The sequence below is a fragment of the Melospiza melodia genome, chromosome 16, assembly GCF_035770615.1.
Source record: "Melospiza melodia melodia isolate bMelMel2 chromosome 16, bMelMel2.pri, whole genome shotgun sequence".
NCBI classification, from domain to species: Eukaryota; Metazoa; Chordata; class Aves; order Passeriformes; family Passerellidae; genus Melospiza; species Melospiza melodia.
Window position 1 is genome coordinate 18230781 of NC_086209.1, and position 19486 is coordinate 18250266.

General features: G+C 41.6%; 1 protein-coding gene across 2 annotated transcripts in view; it reads left to right on the forward strand.

The window, feature by feature from the left end:
• The window catches only part of PCDH11X (protocadherin 11 X-linked), a 419799-nt gene that overhangs the window by 238564 nt on the left and 161749 nt on the right, over positions 1-19486 (forward strand). The gene's annotated exons all lie outside the window — the stretch shown is intronic.

Below are 19486 nucleotides of genomic sequence, written 5' to 3' on the forward strand. Positions count from 1 at the left end.
CCCTTGGCAAACTGCTCCCAGTCACTCAGTGGCTTCTTTTGGGAAGAGTTCTCTGCCTGGCTAAAATTGTTTTGGCAAGATTGAAACCAGTGCAAGGAGCAGTGGAAAGAGAGTGGAAGACAACTGTTGGTAATTGTAATTTACTGTGATTCAGGGACCCTCCAGCACAGGCTGCAGCTAAACCCCATCACATCTGCAGTCAGTAAATAAAGTCCTAATGAGAAATTAAAAGTGGTGCAGCGATTCCAAGCTCTGAATTCCCATGGAACTACGAACTGATGCTCCTCCAATATCCAGAAGAACATACCAAGATGAGAAATCAGTAGAATTATGTTAATCTAAGTTAGCACTTAAATGTCCACTGAAGTTTGGTTAACTAGACAGTCTAATTTCAGCTCCTCGTGTACTTGCAGTTAAGTCTTTCGTAAGTGCTTTATTTAGATGTGGATGATGTTTTTCCCATCGAGCATTCAAGCAGAATGTGGAATTTAACTCCTACAATTGCAGTAGATTTTTACAGTTTCTGCTCCTTCCTGAAGGGAACTGGAGTTATTTTCTTGCATTTTTTTTTTTTTTTTTTTGTGTTACAAGTAGGAATTAACTTCTGTTTGGTAATTATGGCACTAATCTTTCAGTAATTCATTCTTTTTTCTGTGTGGCTTTTCATTCTTCAAGTGTTTTTTATTGGTACAGCATCTTAGTATTTCTGTGGGATTTTTCCAAGTATAGTGGAGGCTTTGAACTCAAAGAGGGGAAGGCATGAGTAACATCTAAAAGAGGAATTAAAAGCTGTGCTAAATAGGTTTTTTGCCAGAAGGACAGGCATCATTCCTGCATAGAGGACTCAGGAAAATAAAAAAAAGCATTTTAGCATCCTTCAGTGCTGGCAGAGTGTATTTGCTGCCCTGGTGGCAGCGAATGGGAGCTGAGCTCTGCTGCGTCCCCTCTGATTTATCCCACCCAAGCTCAGCAGAGGCACCAGAGCACTGGGCACAAGTGTTATTAAGTGTGACAAACCCTGTTTCCCCAGGGGAGCTCAGCTGCCACCGTGCATATTTTACATCTTCCTCTGATGCCATGAGAGGCGCGAGCTCCTTTCTGATGCTGCATTTTGGAGCTGGCTACGCAGATCTGGCCTTGCCTGGAGCCAGGAGATGGCCATCAATGTCAAATGCTTTATTTTGGGTGAAGCAGCAACAAATCTTTTGCAGCTGGAGAGGAGGGCTGGGTGTCCTGGTGCACTTAAAGCCCAGTTTGTGAAGGAAGGGCCCGATTTTGGTGATTTTGCAACACAATGCTGTAGGTTGATAAATAGTCTGGCTTAATAAAGTGAGGTAATAAAGCCCGTCAAAAGTTGCAGGAAGTATTTCAGGAATTCAGAATAAAATACAAAATGATCTGAAAGCATCTGCAGAGGTGCAAACACAGCCCATGGAAGCACAGCTCTGCAGGTAGTTCAGCTAAACTGAGAAATACTTAGCAAAGGAAATGGTGATATAAAATGAGAGTTAGGAAGAGAGAAACTAGGAAAAGCCCCATTTTGAATAAATTAGCCAAGGAAGTGATATTCCTGACTTTTCTTTGTTATATTTAACCTGCTCTGTGTCAGAGCACACACATTATTTCTGCAAAGCTGTTACAGACTGAGACATGACTGTACACAAGCCATAGAATGTAGGTGTAAAACCAGAGCTGGGAAGTTGCCTTTTTATCATTTGCGCTTTCCTTTTCAAGAGGCAAATAGAGTTTTTTCAAATGATCCCACAAGGAACATCATTACAGGAGAAAAAAATCTAAGTAAAATATTATTCCTCCTCACAGTGGGGCATAACTAGCTAATTTTTTTTTTTTTTGGTTGTGAAATCTGATTGTAATAATAGAGGAAGAATGCTTTGAAAAGCTGCTGTGATATAAGTTTATGGGGATCTGGCAACCCTCAGCAATGTACCTGGAAGACATTTACGTACATGAAGCCTGAAGAGAAATTACAATAATCAATTGTATTGTTTTCCCCTCACATTTCAGGATGCAACCCAGCATCCAGAACCCACCAAAAAAAAAAAAAAAATCAAGTGAGGAGAAAGGGATGCCTTGTTAATTCATCTAACAAAATTCTAATTTCCAGGCCCTTTGTTTTGCTGGGGAATAGCCCTGGCAGGATGGGAGCTGCTGGCTGGCAGAGAAGTTCATTTCTTTCCCAGAAGAAAAGAAATCAGAGCAGCTCTGCAGCGATCAGCTGGCGCGGGCTGCTGGATCAATGCTTGGCAATTTGCAGGGCTGGGCTGCAGATAAGGCTGTCACATTTTGGCAGCCCCATCACTGCCACACAAAGGCTGAGAGGGCCCTTCCAGACAGAGACGAGCGGGAGATGGAAAGCTGAAGGGGGATGGAGGAGGAAGGGAAGGTGGCAACTCAGCGGTTTCAGCCTCACCTGGTGGCTGTGCTCCTCTGGTCCCCAGTCCATTTGCACGTGTGTTTGTATTGCTGTTAATTCCTGCAGTTTCCAGCTCACAGAGCTGCTCATTGGTGTAATTCTTGTGTTCGTGCTTTATCCTGTTGAAAATGGACAGGTGTTTGCTGGAAAGCAGCGCCTCTCCCCAAGTCCCCGAGCCCAAAAAGTGCAGGTTCAAGACAGTCAGGATCTGCTTCAAGATGGCAAAAATCTGCCTGGTTTCCATCTTAAGACTCCAGTCTCTCACTTTAGCGTAAATATGACATTGAGTGTGGTTTTGTTGAAAAAAGAAAGTGGAATTTGGGCAGATCTCCTCCTGGTCCATTATTTGTTGAAGCTTAGCTCTGTGGGGCTTGGGGGTTTCTCTAGCAAAGCTTCTGCCCTGGGGAAGGCAGGCTGGTAAAGAAGTGAATAGAACAGGAGAAAAAGATGCTTAAGTAGCAGCTGAATTATTTTCAGATGTTTCTGGGCTTAGGAAAATTGGGAAAAATAGCAGCTTCCTCTGAATTCTGCTGCTTTCCATTTTTTTAATGGCTCACTGCAGATTGCAAGGGAATCTGTTAGAGACTGGATGACAGCACAGAGAAAAGAGGTGAGGGAATCATTACCTTAATACTGATAAAGCTGCTAAATATGCTCAGGGAGATGTAGACATTTCCAAAAGCCTGAGAACACAGAGAATAAAGGATTCATTAATAAAAAGTGCCCTGGCTGTTCTTAATCATCTTGAATCTTGAGTTTTTATTAGGTGCTCCTGACTATAGATAATGTTCCCTAATTCAAATTTCTAGTGTTGTACAGCCTTCCAAAATCAATTATATCTAGTGTAGAGAATAAGTAATTTTTTTATTATTATTTTTCCCTTTATTCAGATTTCCGAATTTTACCTATCAGGAGGAAAAAAATTACTATTTTCTTTTTAAAGGAACAAAAGTAATTTTTTTTTTCCCCCAGCAAAAGCAATTTTCAAATGTTTTTTATCAGTGCAATTTAATATGACTCATTTTGGAAATCTCCATACAAATTATTTCTGCTGTTTAGTCCTTCACTGTCTCTCCTGTGAATAGAGGAAAACAACTCCTTTTGATCCATTGCAGAGAAGCTGGTGAAACTCTGTATCAGCAGCGAGGTAGGAGAGCCCTCCCTAAAGTCCAAAAGGATTTGGGATGTAGTCAGCCAAGACTTTCAGACTATTTTCCAGCTTGACTCGGTAAATTCTGATGGTGCATTACACCACTTTGTTGTGACTTGATGTCAGAAATAATGCTAAAAAAATAAATATCAAGGGGTGGGGGGAGAACTTTCTTTATTGGTATTCAGGGGAATTAAAGACCACTAGGACGGTGGCAGCTGACATGGATTGTTTATTTAATTCTTTCAATTTGTTCCCTTTAATGAAACACCAAAAGATTTGAGAGAGCGGTAATTAACAAGACAGAGCCTGTCTAATGAAACCAGTGCAGGGGGATATTTGTTTCAAGGATCAATAAAAGGCTGGGGGTGAGGATCACACTGGCACCGCTCAGCCAAAACAAATCACCTCATGCCAATCAATTGTCATGCTGCACATGCACGGATCTGTGTGGAGCATCCTGAATATTGCAAACTGGCTGCGTTTGGAGGCATCTCCCACTTCATTTGTTGCTCTGTCAGGTACTATAATTATACTTGTAGCATTCTTCTGTGCCTTCAATAGTCATTACTGAGCGAGTGTGGTGGCACAATCTGATTAGAGCACAGCTCCCTGAGCTGGCCCAGCCCATTCCTGGGGTGCTCCATCGCTGCTGGAGGGTTTGCAGGGAAACAAAACAGCCAGAAAGGGAAAACAGAGCTGCTGATATAAACAGCTCCTTCTCTGACAATCCCCTTGGCCCTCCAGAGACAGCAGTTGGGCTCCCCGTTGCCACCAGTTGACTTAGCAATTAATAATGCAGCAATTAGCAGCGAGCTTCCAGACCTCGGTGCACAAGGCAGGGTTTAATTATACAGCAATGTTACTGGCAATAACAGAGTGAAGAGGAATCAGCAGTGGAGAAGTTGTGTCTCGAAATAGAGAGTCAGTTTGGCTGTGGGGAGAATTGGGTTGGTGCTAGAGGAAGGTAAATGTATGCTACGTGAGATTATCAGAAGCTATTTTGGACCTGATGTGAAATTGTTTTTCTTCTGAAGAACATAACTTTGAAATTATGTGCTTGAAGGAACAGAACTTGGAATATTTTCAACTGGAAGATGCAAATTATAGAGCTGTTAAGGAGCTGGATTGTACTGCTGCCTGTAATTGAGAATGGGATTGATGGGGAGAAAATACAGGTGGAACATCACCTTGGAACATCCCCTATGCGTAATTCAGAGCCCTAATAAGGTTTGGATTGGGGAATTTTGTTCTTTTTTTTTTTTTAAAGCAGAAGGTGTAACCATAATTCTTTGAAAAAGAACCTCCCACACTTAAGTTCAGCTTTTTGAGCTGAGCAGTCCCAGAGCCAAGGCAGAGCTGAAATGAAAATAACCAAGGGAATGTTCATGTGGAGATGGGAGCTGCAGAGAGCTGTGTGGAGGATGCAGGGAGATTGTCAATGAGATTCATTTGGTGGCTGGAGGAGGTTCAAAGCTTTATTTCTTTCTCTCCTTGTAGATGCAAAGATGAATGACAGCTTTGCTGCAGTTCTTGGTATATTTCCAGGAATTTTGTTCCAATGCACTTTTTTCCCACTTTTTGTTCTTGTCTGCAAAACAATTAGAAGATGAATGTTACAACTCTGCCTGATGTAAACCCTGTTAGGTATTCAGAAAAACTCGTTTTGATTATGGAAACACATTTTCAGCACAGATTCAGAAATTTAAACCATTGTGTAAATCTTATTGGCCTTGTTGGGTCCAGCTACAAAAATCATAATATTCAGCAATTGCATTGGTCATTGACTGAGCTGTAGCTTTGAAACCTCCCAAAGAGCTGTGGCTGCCTTTATTCCTGGGATGATTTGGACTCCCAATACAGGAAATACCTTGAGAAAAGTGGAATTTGTGTGGAATACTCAACCAGCAGCAGCCCCAAATGGGAGGGAATGCAGCAGGGAGAGAGTAATTGCACTTTGGTCAAAGTATCAAAGACAAGATGGTCCAGAAGTCACAGGAGGTGACAAGATTTATAGGCTGGAAGCTGCAATAGATTGATGAGAGGAAATTCTCTTTAGCCATTGCAAATAGTGGGTTCATGTACCAGGATATTGCCCCATCAAATTGTTGAAAGATACATGGAATAGCAGGGCCAACAGGAGATTTCTTCAGTGCCTACTTAAAAATGTTATTTCCTCTTTTTTCAGCTGTGTGTAGACATGTTGATAGTGTGGTTTTTTTTAAAAAAGAATTATTTATGATAACACAAATGATGTCTGCCCTGACAGCAAGTGAATGGGTTGTGGGAGGGTATGAGAGAAGAATTTGTTCAGTTTGCAGCCTTTCCTTTGTGCAGCAGGAGAATTAAATTGGGCTAAGGGAGGACCTTACATAGCGAAAGTGATTTAGCATTCCTTCAGATCCTTGAACAGATTTCAGCTGTAAAAAGAAAACAGCATCTTCCCACAACCACCAAATTGGAAGCAAAAATATTGCAAAGAATGAGGGCTCTCTGTGAATATGTCAAAAATCTAGATTTCATTAATCAAAATGAGATGCAAAACATCTCAGTCATTCAGCTGGAGAGACACTAAATGCAGCTATTTAGGATTCAACCTCAGCTCTTCTACACTATTTACTAGTTCCTGCTCCTTGTCAGTTAAACACATCACTTATAGGGAGTTTTAAAATTCCCAAGTAAAACAATTGGAAACTTGAATTGTACAAGACACGACTGGTAAAAAGCACATTTTTTGCAGCAGCCAAAATATGAATCATGAGAAAGAAGCGCTGCTGACAGGAAGAAAATTGAAATCTTTGAGGTGCAGTGCTGGCAAAATTTCAGAAAAGTAGACAAAGGCTTGCAGCAAATTTATGTGTTTGCTCATGACAGCCATTGGAATGATCATTATCTAAAAGATACAATTAAATGAAAGCAGTGCTGAAGGTCATCGTAATAGAGGACAGCCATGGGCACAGGGATAAAAGATAATCTGGGGGGTTGGATCCTGATGCTCACAGCTATCAGTCACCTGAGACAGCTTCTAAAACTCTGTTGTATGGAGGCAGCAAACGAGTTTGGTTTGTTTTGTTTAGGGTGGGTTTGATTTTTATTTTTTAATGGCTTTCCTTGTGTTTATTTTAACACTGCAAACCTGATGGTATCATTATGCTACTTGTGGAAGAGGAATGGATCCTCCTCCGCGTTTGACAAAAGGTGCAATGGTGAGGTTAATGGCTGCTGAGCTGCACAGGCATCACCCCAGTTCCAGGCTGCTCTCAGAGCTTGGGGTTGAGTTTTAAAAACCCCACAGCCTCTGAGGGATGCACCTTAGAATGGAGCTTTATGAGACACACATTCTCTACGTGTGACCCTGCATGACTGATGGTGGCATTTCTTTATGGTGATAGACATCTTTCTCCACAATGAGAAAAAACAAACATATTCCTTGTCTGCTTCCATTAACACTTCTCTGATTTTTATGTTATTTGTTAGCTGTTTTTTTTTTTTAAGTATTTTTTCTTTGTTATTGCTGAGTTTATAAGGGCGTCTGCTTTATCTGATATTCTTCCCTCTTCATGTTTTGCTCTTTGTCTGATGACTTAAATATTTTTCTGTAAAATGATCATTTTTCTGTAAAATGATCCTGCATTCGTAATATGATCAGGTACATTTCAACATGGAGAAAATCAAAACAAGTGGGGAAAAAAGAGAAAAAAAAAACATTTATTTTGCATGGAGTGGTAGAGCAAATCAGGCTCTTGGTTTCTGCCTTCATATCCAGTCATAATAAATAAATTAAGTGCATGATTTATCAGTAGCAATGAGAAGGTTGAATTAGGTTACATCATATTTTAAAGTTCATTTCCCTTGTGAAATGACCTGGGATGCTGCTGTAAATATTCCATATGAAAGCATGGCTCACAATTTGGTGTTCTTCTGGGGAGGTCAGATCACTGGTTGACATGAGTTGGAATTCAGAAGATACTCAGCTTTCCTTTAGTGCAAAGGGGCACATCAGGCTCATTAAATTCACTCAAATTCCTCCTCATTTTTAATATTCCCTTCTTTCTTTCTTTCTCTTAGAGTGTGTACCTGCTAGACTGTATTAATTACCCTGAAACAACAGACGTAAATCAAACATCCCAACTGATTTCATCCCTAATGCATCTCAGAACACTAATTATTAGCAGAAATTAGCAAAAGCTGCACATGAATAGGTATGCAATGAGTGAAAAAACAAAGGCTCCCAGTCCTTGTGCTGCAAGTTGTTCTTACCAGCCTCAGATGAGAAATGCCTTCAGAGCTGGTGTGGGGCTGAAAATATTGCAGTGCCCTTGTATCTGTCAAGGATCTCCTGGTGTTTGCCCTTGTGGGCATGTCTGAATCTTTTCTTAAAGAAATCAAGTACAAGAGTAGCTTTGGAGTAGTTTAAGATGCTGAAAGAACAAATTTTCATCATCTTCTCCCTGTAATCTCTCTTTTTCATGCACATCTGTCTTTTTTACCTGAGGAGTCTGTCCTTATTGCTGAGGGGTTATGCTGGAAATTTTAGCCAGCTCTTGTCCACACTCTTATCATTTATGTTGGTGAAATATATTATTCACACCACCAGTAGTATCTAAATATCTATTACGTATATAAAAGCAGTGTGAGGCAAAAATGGCTTGTTTTTATGGTGTATCAATATTCATGGCAATTGTAATTGCTGTTGCAGTTGTAAAGAGAAAAGAAATTGGGGAACCTATTAAACAGATAAAATATCAAGCATCTGAATTGTGAAAATGATTTAGCATCTAATCTGAGTCAATCTGTGCAGATACTGCTGGAAAGGCTCAGGGCTATTCCATCCTAAAAATTTTGCAAGTAGTTACTGTTACTTGTGTTTATTTATTCGGAAAAATGTTGGGCTCCTTCCACTTGAAGGATGCAGGGAATTAAAAACGGGCTCTTTCTTTTCCCCTTTGTACATGCAGAAGAACCAATGCCAGCACAAATTGTTGTGTCACACAAATGGGAGCGTGGCTGCCTCATTTTCTCCCCACTGCTTTGAAACTGTTCCTTGCTGCTGTGTGATTGGGTGTATGACAGGCAGAGGGACTCATTTACGGTAGGAAAATATGACTGGAAAGTCTCCAGGTGTTTGGTTTGATTTAGATGCATTTGTGGCTGTGTCAGAGAGAGAATAAACCCTAAGGAAAGCCATAGAGCTGTGATGTATTGCCCTACAAGGGCTGCACTAGGGCCCCTGTCTGGCAGTGTAAATAAAGACTTTTATATTTTCATTTATTGACTGCAGTGCTAAGAAAGCTTTGCATTGCCTGGTAGAAGAGGCTGAAAAATAACGTATGGAAAATCTATAGGAGACGCAGAGGCATTTCAGCAAGTAAAGAACAATTGGCTATATCATCAAAGACAAAAGCATGGCTATATACAGGTTGCTTTGATCCTCAAGAGCCTATTGATATTTCCCCTGGCGTTGGGCTGCTAACAACACCTTCAGCACAAAAGGCAGAGTCTGTTTTCACTGGGGGTCAGTGGGGCTGCACACTCCATTTGGATTTTCCTAAGTTACAATGTCCCCTGTAAAGAATGGGACCAAGCCCTCTGCCACTGGGGCTATGGGATCATTGCTTCAGCTACATCATCACCAGACTGGGTTTGGGGAAATGCAGCAGGGCTGACCCAGCTGTGGGCTGGAGAAGAAACTCAACCTCCAAACCACAGTTTGGTCTGGTTTTTAAAGACCATGAAAGAAAATGGTGCATCAAAGACCATGAAAAACTCACACATTCCATTAGGTCTGTATTCATATTTCTCTTCATAAGGTTTTGTATCACTGAATTTGTAGGGGCTATGATATACTGTGTAATAACTTCAATATTTCAATAGAAACAAGTGATGAATATGTCACAAAGCAATAAAATTCACTGGTCACTTCATTAGCTCGTGAAAATTAGCTTTTTTCTACAGAGGATGTACATTGTCCTTTGCTCTAGAGTAAGTCTGTATAAGATATACAGCAGTGACTGTACCTTTGGAGGCTTTTAAGCATCAAAATATGAGAATGGAGCAGGCAGGAAGCACTGAAGGATTTTAAGCATCAAAATATGAGTCTGGAGCAGGCAGGGAGCACTGGCCCGGCTTCTGCCATTGCCACAGCTCCTGAATCAGCCCCTGTGCCTCAGATATCTCTGCTGGAGTGGAAATGGATGTGAGCAGAGAACAGCTATGGGAGAGACCACAGTCAGTCTAAAACTCTCTTTGGAGACTGCTCCCTCCCAATCAAAGTCTGGTTTTATTCGTGTAAATATCAAAGGAAAAAAAAAAACTAACAATGATCTTGATGTAAAAATTCTGCAGGAGTGTCTGTGAGATGTTTGTAGTTATCCCTTATTTTTACTCACTTGATGAAAGAAGGGAATAGGAGCAGGACAGACAGTCTGTCACTTATTCTTTGATCGGGACCATGCAGGAAATGTCACTGAGGCAGGAGGGACGAGCTCCAGGATCACACTGTGAGGTGTCTGTGAGCCACAGCTGTGAAGGGGAGGGGCTGTAGGGATTTAACTGGGAATTTCGCTACCTGCAAAAAGTGCAAATGATGAAAATCAAAGATTTGTAATACTTCATTTATCAGCAGGGCATGAGAGAGCTGGGATCTTGAATTTAGATGAGAAGAGTGGAGGAGTTTGCAGTGAAGTGGGGTTGATCTCTCGTCCTAACTGCCAGGATGAGACAAAATGTCCTCGGGTTATGGCAGGGGAGGTTAAAATCAGATATCAGGACAAGATTCTTCACTGGAAGGGTGGTGAAGCATTGGAGCAGGCTGCCCAAGGGTGTGCTGGAATCACATCCATGGAAGTGCTCAGAAAAGGAGTGGCTGTGGCACCTGGGAGTGGGTTTGGTGGTGAGCACTGCAGTGCTGGGTTAACCAGCCTGGACTTGGTCTTGGAGGGCTTTTGCAGCCTTAGGGATTCTGTGGAGGGGCTGGGCACAGAGCTGACCCCTGGCAGGGAAGCATGGCCAGTGGCTGTGCAGGAGATTGAATAAATTGCATTCCTGTTCCCCCCTGAATGTGAAATAACCATCCCAGCCCCACTGCCCTGCACCCACACCCTGCAGAGGAGACTCCTGCATCCCAGGGCTGAGCTGCTCAGGGCCTGTTCACCTGCCCATGATATTTCCATCTGGGAGCCAATTACCAGTGCTGCTAATGAAATACCTGTTCAGTTCCATAAATGGATGTTGGACCTTCCTAAGCCTCACACTGCAAAATCCAATGCTTTGGAGGAAAGATGGATGCATGTGTGTGATGGAGTTCACAGGGGTCTGAGGATGAGGGAAGAGATGAGGATCTGACTCCATGTTTCAGAGGGCTGATTTATTATTTTATGGTATATATTACATTAAAACTCTACTAAAAGGATAGAAGAAAAGGTTCTCATCAGAAGGCTGGCTAAGTTAAGAATAGAAATGAATGATAACAAAGGTTTGTGTCTCGGACTCTGTCCAAGCCAGCTGGCTGTGACTGGCCATTAATTAGAAACAGCCACATGAGACCAATCCCAGATGCACCTGTTGCATCCCACAGCAGCAGATAATCATTGTTTGCATTTTGTTCCTGAGGCCTCCCAGCTTCTCAGGAGGAAAAACCCTAAGGAAAGGATTTCTCATCATTTCTCAGATGTCTGTGACACCTGTGGGCTTTTTAAATGAGCAGTCTTTACCAAGTGCCCATACATGGTGCAATTTTGTGGTTTTAACTCCAGAAGTTTGCTTTTATCTCTTTGGTTTGCACACACACATATCCAGTCACACCACACAAGATCCAGTGTGCCTAAGAGGTGCTGCTTACAGATCCATGTGAATCTTCAAGTTGTTTCTGAGGAATTAATTATGTTTGTGAGTTTGTTTGAAAAAATGTTGCTTTTCAAATGGTGGGGTTTAACAATTTTTTGTCACATATGCACGGCAATAATGTTAAAAGAAAAGCCCTGAGCTTTCTGCCTCCTTCCCATGGGGTGATTCTGATTCTATCCCAGTGCACAGCTCTGCTGGGAGGGCACACATTGCTCAGGCCAGCAAGCAGCACAGCTTTGTGCCATTACCCTGCAGGAGAAGGGGCAGTAATTGCTCTGCCAATTTGAGGCTAATGGTTGTTTTCCTGTGGCACCTGGGGGACAAAGGGACACTGGTGGGGACACACCTGAGGGCCAGCACTCCTCCAAGCCAGCACCAAGGTGTGCCCGGGCTGCAGCTGTTAAAAGCAGTGTGAGTTTCATAATTTCAGCTTTCCCTGCTTTAGTCCATTTTTCTATATTCTATTTTAGCTGGAGTCTCCCTAATTTCACAACTCCCCCGTGGTGCCCAGGATTTTTTATAGCTGTAAGAATTGTGAGTTGTTGCCTTGGAAACACAGTTGTTCATGCAGCTGTTGTAACTATACTTGTTAATTTTGCTTTATCACAAAAGGTTTCAAAGCTTTTTTCTGTATTTTGTCTGACATTTCTTGGTTCTGTAACTCTTTATAACAATTCTGTTTGACAAACTGGAGGAGGAAATAGAACTTCAGCCTCACAATGTACAGCGTGCCCCCATGTCCTGGCTGAATCACCTGCTTTCCTGCTCTTGGAAGCCTCCAAACTCCTCCATTCAGTCTACTGAAAAAAAAAAAAAAAAAAAAAAAAAAAAAAAAAAAAAAAAAAGGAGAAAAGGAAAATGGAAGAATTTTTGGAAATGTCTTTCAATGTTCTGCATCAGAGCTTCTGTGGGCAGATGCTGGGGACAGCGTGAAGCAGCAGCTCCAGGTTTCTGCAGCTGTGGGCAGATCAGTGCTGTGCTGCTCCTCTCCATGGGACAGAGCTGGCAGAGCAGCAGGAGGTGCCAGGTGATGCTGAGTCCTTTGCCCATGTGTGGCACCTCTCCCATGAAAGCTCCTTTGAGAGACTCAGCTTCATCCATGTCCTGCCTTGGCTACCAGAGTTCCTGATCCCCTCCTTTGGTGCCCCAGCTCAGGATCAGCTCCTGGAAGCAGAAGGAATTTGTTCTCTGGCAGTGCTGAGTGCTGGATTGGAGAGGAACCACCAAGGACTCCTTTCCTCCTCCCTGTGTGCCAGCCCTGTGCTGTGCCAGAGCTGGGGCTGGCAGGGCTGTGTGTGGGCAGGAGCAGGGCTGGTGGCATCAAACTTGTGGATGTTTGCTTTCTTTTAGCCAAGGCTCCTAATTGCCAGCATATTTCCAGGGCATATACCTGTCAGCTACACCAGTTTAGCTGGCATTGCACTGCCTTTATGCTGTCTTGTGGTTTTATAGCAGGATAAAAAATGGGTTTGGGCTCTGGGAGTCGCTGCCTCTCGGAGCTTTCCCATTTCCCTGCCTGCAGCACATAATACCCAGGGAGAAGGACAGGTGGGCACCATTTCTGCTCTCTGAAACAGGGCAGGAGTGCTGCTAAACCCATAAATAGAGCAAGCTGCTAACTGCAGTGTTGCTGTGCTTTTTCTCCTGGAATTGACTTGCTTTCCATGGACCGCAGTCCGCTGTAACACCCTGTGCTGCTGCAGTTTGTAGCTGAAGTTTTTTGGGACTTTATTGAGATATTGGAGACAAATCAGCAACAGAAAGCACAGTCACAGCTGGCTTTAGGTGCCCAGTGTGGTTTGACTGCATTTGCTGTGAAAAAAGGGAACCTTACTCTACCATAATGTAGAACAACTTTATTTTCTATTTAATTTATTCATGCGATTTCACTGTAGGAAGTTATGGATTGCAGTCTTTAAAGCAGTTTATTAGGAGAGCTACTAAAAAGGAGATCAAACCAGAAACACCTGAGCAAGTAATAGGCAAATATAAGTGCTGAAGCAGCCAAGGAATGGATGTTTGTATTTGCTTATAAACTACCTTTATAAACACCACAGAAATTGTAGCAATTCTTTTCAAGTCGCCATTATCTGGTAACACGAGTTTTTCAATCCAATTGCAAAAATTACTCAGTCACTTGAGAGGAAAACAGCAGAACAAATAAAAAAAGACAACAGTGGACAATTAAGGAGTTCTTGTGCTGTGGTTGAGAAGTACAGAGAACATCCTGAGGGTGATCAAAGGCACTTGTGTACTCCATTCTCTCTGGTGATTCACTTTTTGGAATAAGGGATGTTTCTGCAGAGAAGCACAAGCCATACCTTCGATTACATTTATTGCCTGTCAGGGATGATGGAGGATCTGCTTTTCTGCCCCAATTTCTCATTGTATGGGGAGAGGATTTACAGAACTCGCCTTTATTTTTTCGGCTGGGCAACTGCAACAAAGTGCATTTGTAACTTCAGAATCAGGGCAGTAATTTAAAGTAGAGGACGGTACCAGTTTCACAGGAGCATCTCTGACATAGATCCAGAAAATAATTAAATATTAAAATAAGCACAGTCTGGGTTGCTGAAATGTTGACAGTTAACTAATCTGTATTTTTCTGATTTTTTGACAGCACCTGAAATAGTTGCTGCTTCTGATTGTGTTGAATATAGAAAAGAAATTCTATTTGACTCTCCCAAGTTCATATACTAGCAGATGCAATATCCTGGCAGCTAGATATTAATGGTCTGTGAGTATCTGTACTGTAAGGATTGGTAAACTTATTAAGAATTTATTGAGGTTGTGTCCTTGGCTGCTGATTGGATTGAGCTGGGAGAAGTGTTGTACAGTGTGTTCTGTCATATTCAGATATTTTCTGATTCTGTCAGCCCTCCTGGGAGGACACTCTGACATAAAAACCTTCACAGCACAAATTTCCAAAGCTTGATCTCTGGGACCTTAATATCTTTTGGACTTGCAGAGTTCTGTTTTTATGTTTTTTTTTTTTTTTTTCTTTGACTTGGAGGATGCTTCAGATGGGAAAGAGATTTTCAATTGCAAAACACTTTACATGTAATAATCCAAACACAGCCAGTGCTGCTTTAGCCAAGTGCAGGCACTTTGTAGGTGCAAGGAAATTATTGTTGTGCTCTTGTGGGCCCCTGCCTGGAGTCTGGGCTTGGGCTCCGTGCTCCAAGATAAGCATGGACTACTGAAAAAAGTCCCATCACAGTCTGGAGGTGCCACAGAGAAAATAGAGACACTATGACACGTCCTCTCTAACTTTTTTTTCATTGCATCAACCTTATCAAAAATATATTCATCATCTACACAAGTAACTAAGGGGATAAAGAAAGGAAAGACTTTGTATTTGAGGATTCATTTTACTGTTTGTTCAAGCAGAGAAACTAGTACAAAAAAACAGATATTTGCTATTGTGAAAAAAAACAAAACAGAAGCCCCCTCATAAAGATTGTTCAGATCTCAGAATTTTGTATCTGAAAACTTCTACTAAGGGGAAAAAAAGTTCTTTAATAGGAGAGGGTTGGATCCAGCACTCTCAGAAATGACTGCAGAGGATTAGTTGCCACTAAAGGATTATTTTCTGCCACTGTTCCTACCATTGGGAGCACCATACTTTCTCAAAGGATGCCAGACACAGACAGGATGTTTTGTGAATAGCTCTCCACCTGCAATACTAACCTAGAGATGGGTGTCATAAAGGGAGGAGCGGCATTGGAAGCTTGCAGGTGTCAAGGTACTCCAGCTCCTTCCATTAGAAAGTGTCTTACCTGTTTAGCAGATATTTTCTTTTGGTGTCACACATTCATGCCAGCAGTACTTGATGCATCAGCAGCCTTCTGATGGCAGGAGAAGTCAAAAAAGGGAAGGAGGAGTCACTGCTGTTAAAATGATGACACGGTGATCATCCACAGCCTCACAGTGTAGCAGTAAAGGATAAAACTATTCTGTCTTTGCTCAGAACAGCTTTATTGACACTACAATGTGCTCTTCAGTGCTTTACCTGTGAGGGGAGGCTCCTGTGGTGGGCGTGAGCCCCCGAGCAAGGGAAGAGCTGCGAGTTCTTTCCTCCCAAGAGCAGAACAGACAAGTGCCAGAACTGAGTGCAATCCCTAAGTGGTGGCTCGGAGTCTCCCAGTTCTGCTGTATTTTACTGCTTTGACAGCTTGTGCTGAGGGCACAGAGCTCTGAAACGGGCTGTTAGACAGGCACAAGGTTAATTTGACTGCTCTGGGAAGCACTGAGAGAAAAATGTGGCAAATGCATTCGTGAGTCAGGGGAAGGGGAAATGACTTGTTATTACTGAAGCATGTATTGTTATTTCAGAAATAACCAGCATTGGGCACTGAAATAGCAACAAGATGGTGCTTCAAGGTGCTTAATCCCTGGGAAGGGAAGCATGGAGACAGTGCAGAATAAATTGGGGTGGAGGTGCCTGTTGTTAGCTGCCATGCCTGCAGATATAATAACTAGCCATGGGCCAAGGCAAGGCTTTGATGCAAACACAGGCTCACTTGAAATGCCCAGCATGGACTAAAGAGTTGCTGGGGCTGCTGGAGTGGCTCAACAGTAAAAGTACAGCTCTGATCTTTTTAACAACCCAGATTAAGCATAAAAACACAAAAGAAAAATCAGAATCTATCAGTGAGTACGTGTACCCTCCTATAAACTCCAGCAGGAAAACTGAATGAAGCTGAAAGACAATTTAGTAACTCCCTTGTACCAGAGCTGGGCACAGTGAGCTCCTCAATTCAGCATTTTATAGGAAAGAGAGGAACTGGAGAGGATGAGGGGATGTTATTGCTGCTCTGTAAAATAACCAGATTTCTGTAGCCCACCAGCTTTATATTTTTTTTGCATTCCTGGCATGAGATTTGCCTTTACCATGGAGTTACTTTGCAACCAGTAAGAGTCAAAAAGCATGAAGGGTTTTAAATCTTAGTGAAGCTTTTCTTTCAATAGAATTTTTAGATTTTTTTTTTCATAATATGCCAAAGAAGCTGATTGCTACACTGAAGGTATGCATGTGTGTGAGCTGACATGTATATCTATGCAAAATAGATATATCAGTTCTATTCAATTTAGGAGGAAAAGGAAAAAAAACAAACCCAAATTATCAGGTGGCATAAATGACTTTCAGCATGCATGGCAACAAGTTGAGTCATAAAATGATTGTTAGGGGATTTTTTTGACACAGCACATAAATGGACATTAAAATCCAACATCTGAGCAGTCACTCTCAGCAGCAGCTTTGCCACAGGTGAAAAGGTGATTTTTTTAGGGCCATTGAACACTATAAATGTGTTCATTGTATCAGTGCTTCAGAAATACCCATTGTAAATGACTTTGTGTTGATCCACTGTGAAAATTCATTGTGCTCAATTGCCCTCAAAATTTCTCATTTCTCATCTGCGCTGCTGCAGTTTGCTGAGTGCACAGCAGCCCACGGTGCAGGCACCCGGCTCCAGAGGGCCTGGAAAGGATTTTTGTTTTATTTTTGTTTCCTGCCAGGCTTCTCTGTGCTCCCCAAAACCTGAGCAGATCTGTGGCAAGGGCTTGGAGCTGTGAGGCTTTCACAGATTTCATGGAGCTGATGCTGGGTTGTGCACACACAAAGGCTCGAGTGTGTCACACGTCACACGTATAGGAGATGTGGAAAATGGAGCTCGGCTTTAATTTTTAATCATACCTTTGATTCAGAGGAGTCAAACCCACTCTCTCATCAGTTCAGTTCTATTCAGTTTAGGAGGAAAAGGGAAAAAAAAAAAACAAATTATCAGGTGGCATAAATAACTTTCAGCATGCATGGCAAGAAGTTGATTCAAAATGATTGTTGGTTTTTTTTTTTTTTTTGACATCTCCTTAAAACAAGACTTACAGGGAGGATTGGGGTTTTTTTCAGTTTTAAAAAGGAACATTTATGGCTGACTTTTAATCTGGTTTATTTGTCCTTTAATTTACTGTATTGTCTGACTCCTTATAAAAGCCTGTGCAAATCAACCTCTCAGCTGTGAGGGAAAGCAATGCCTGCTCTGGACCAGAGGATGGTGAAATTCAGAGAGCTCTTGGGCAGCCCTTGGTGTGCTGCAATACCTGAGGATTCCCTCAGGCAGTGGAATATCCATGGTACCAGAGAGCCTGGTGGGATTGACAGACTGGTGAGGAGATTGTGTGGAGGAAAATGACCGTATAATCATTTTGATCCTATGATGTTCCCAGCCTCAGTTAAGCTGTCAAGTGTATTAAAAATCCCTTAACAGTGAAAAAAATTCAAATATGAATTTTACAAGAGAACTTTGCTTTTGAGTGGGATGTGGCAGGAAGTACAGAGCTGGAAATGTAAAAGCAATGTTGGTTTGCTTCAGCTTCCAGCCTTGTGCTTGTGAGTTCACAGACAAACTCCTGCCTGTGGCTCAGACAGGTTGCACACTTTGTCTTAAAAGTCAGGGCAAGAGATGCTTAATTGAGTAAGGAGATTTTTCTTGCAGTTAGTAGAACTTTAACTGCATCCTTGCACTAACATCTTGCTGCATTGGGGGCTCATTTCTGGGGTGCTGTAGGAGATAAATTCCTCCTCAAGCAGCACCAAGCCACTGCTCCAGCAGTGATTCAGGCTCTGCTGTTGAACTGAGGCCCAACAGGACAATGGCAAGGTCAGGCTGTTCAATATGGGAATCTACTCCATATTTCCTACAAAGTCAAAAATCTGTGTTGTTTACATGGTTTTAATCTCAAAAAAGAGAAATAAACTCTTTTTTTGTTGTTGTTTTTATTAGCAGACAATTTGTCTTCCATTTCTGCTCTGCACTGGGGTTTTTTTCTCAAAAAATTACTTTTACTTAAATTATTCTGAAAAAAATATAGAATCTTTCTTAGCAGGTGAAAGCTGTCTCCCAGGGTTATGAATACCAGCAGTCATTTTTTAAAAGAAAAACAGTATTTGCAAGCACACTGCAGTTCTAGTCTGGGCTGTTAAGTGTGCAACAAATTTTAGTCTTGGCAAACACATCAAGCACTTTCATGTTTCTGTGTCTCTATATTAATTTCTGGACCCTGGTGATGATACTCTGGGTGGCAAAGAAGTACTAATTTATAGAAATGGTGGTATGAACAGTCATAATTCATCTGTTCTTCAGGTTTAGGAAAAAAAAGACCAAGAATTCTAAGCCAGAAAATATTGTCTGATTTTGATGTTATATAATAGCTTGGTTCTTTTGAAGTTCTTGGGAGCAAAGGAAAGCACTCTCTTATTTTAGTTCTTTTTTTAATGTATTTAAATGCATTAAATGAATAGAACCATTCTTATAAAGAAAATAAAACATCAGAGGAGTATTCTTCTGCCTAGACTTGTGAAAGATGGGCTTTGTCTAAATTATTTGCTGACTTCAGTCATCCATTTCTCAGAGAGAAAAAGGTGCAGCACCACAATCTCAGAAGGTCTCTCAGGAGAAGACAAAGGGCAGCCGTGCCCATTGTCTAGACTCAGCTGTTCAATACTCATCATCCTTATTCTTCTTATTCTTATGCCTCAAAGTAATTTCAGAATGAGCAGAGATAATGGGAATAAGTGTGTGAGAGCAGCATCTCTGGCAAATGTGACCAATTCTGTAGAAAAGAGCTGCTCTTGTTATAAAGTTTTAATTTTCTTTTACTTGGTTTTACAGCAGATCTTCAGCATTTCACTGCTGGATTTATGGTATTTCAAAAAAAAAAAAAAAAAACATTTGCTTCTGCAGTAAAATATTATATTTATGTCATCTGTAAATTTGCACTTTCCAGGGCTCCATTTGCATCGTTTATTTCGATAAATTGCATTTACACTGCACTTGCACTGTTTCATAATTAAATCACTTTCAGTCTAAGTAAGTACAGGAAATCCATGCTTCAGTGTGCAAGTCTGCTGACAAAGTGAAGGGTAACCCAATTCTCATCCACACAACTTTTTAATTAGTTGCTGCACATCTGAGGATTAGGCTTGTTGGGATGTCTTGCAGAAAATAACATTAATATTCAATTTGGTTAAGGGCTTTCAATAAACAAACAGAATT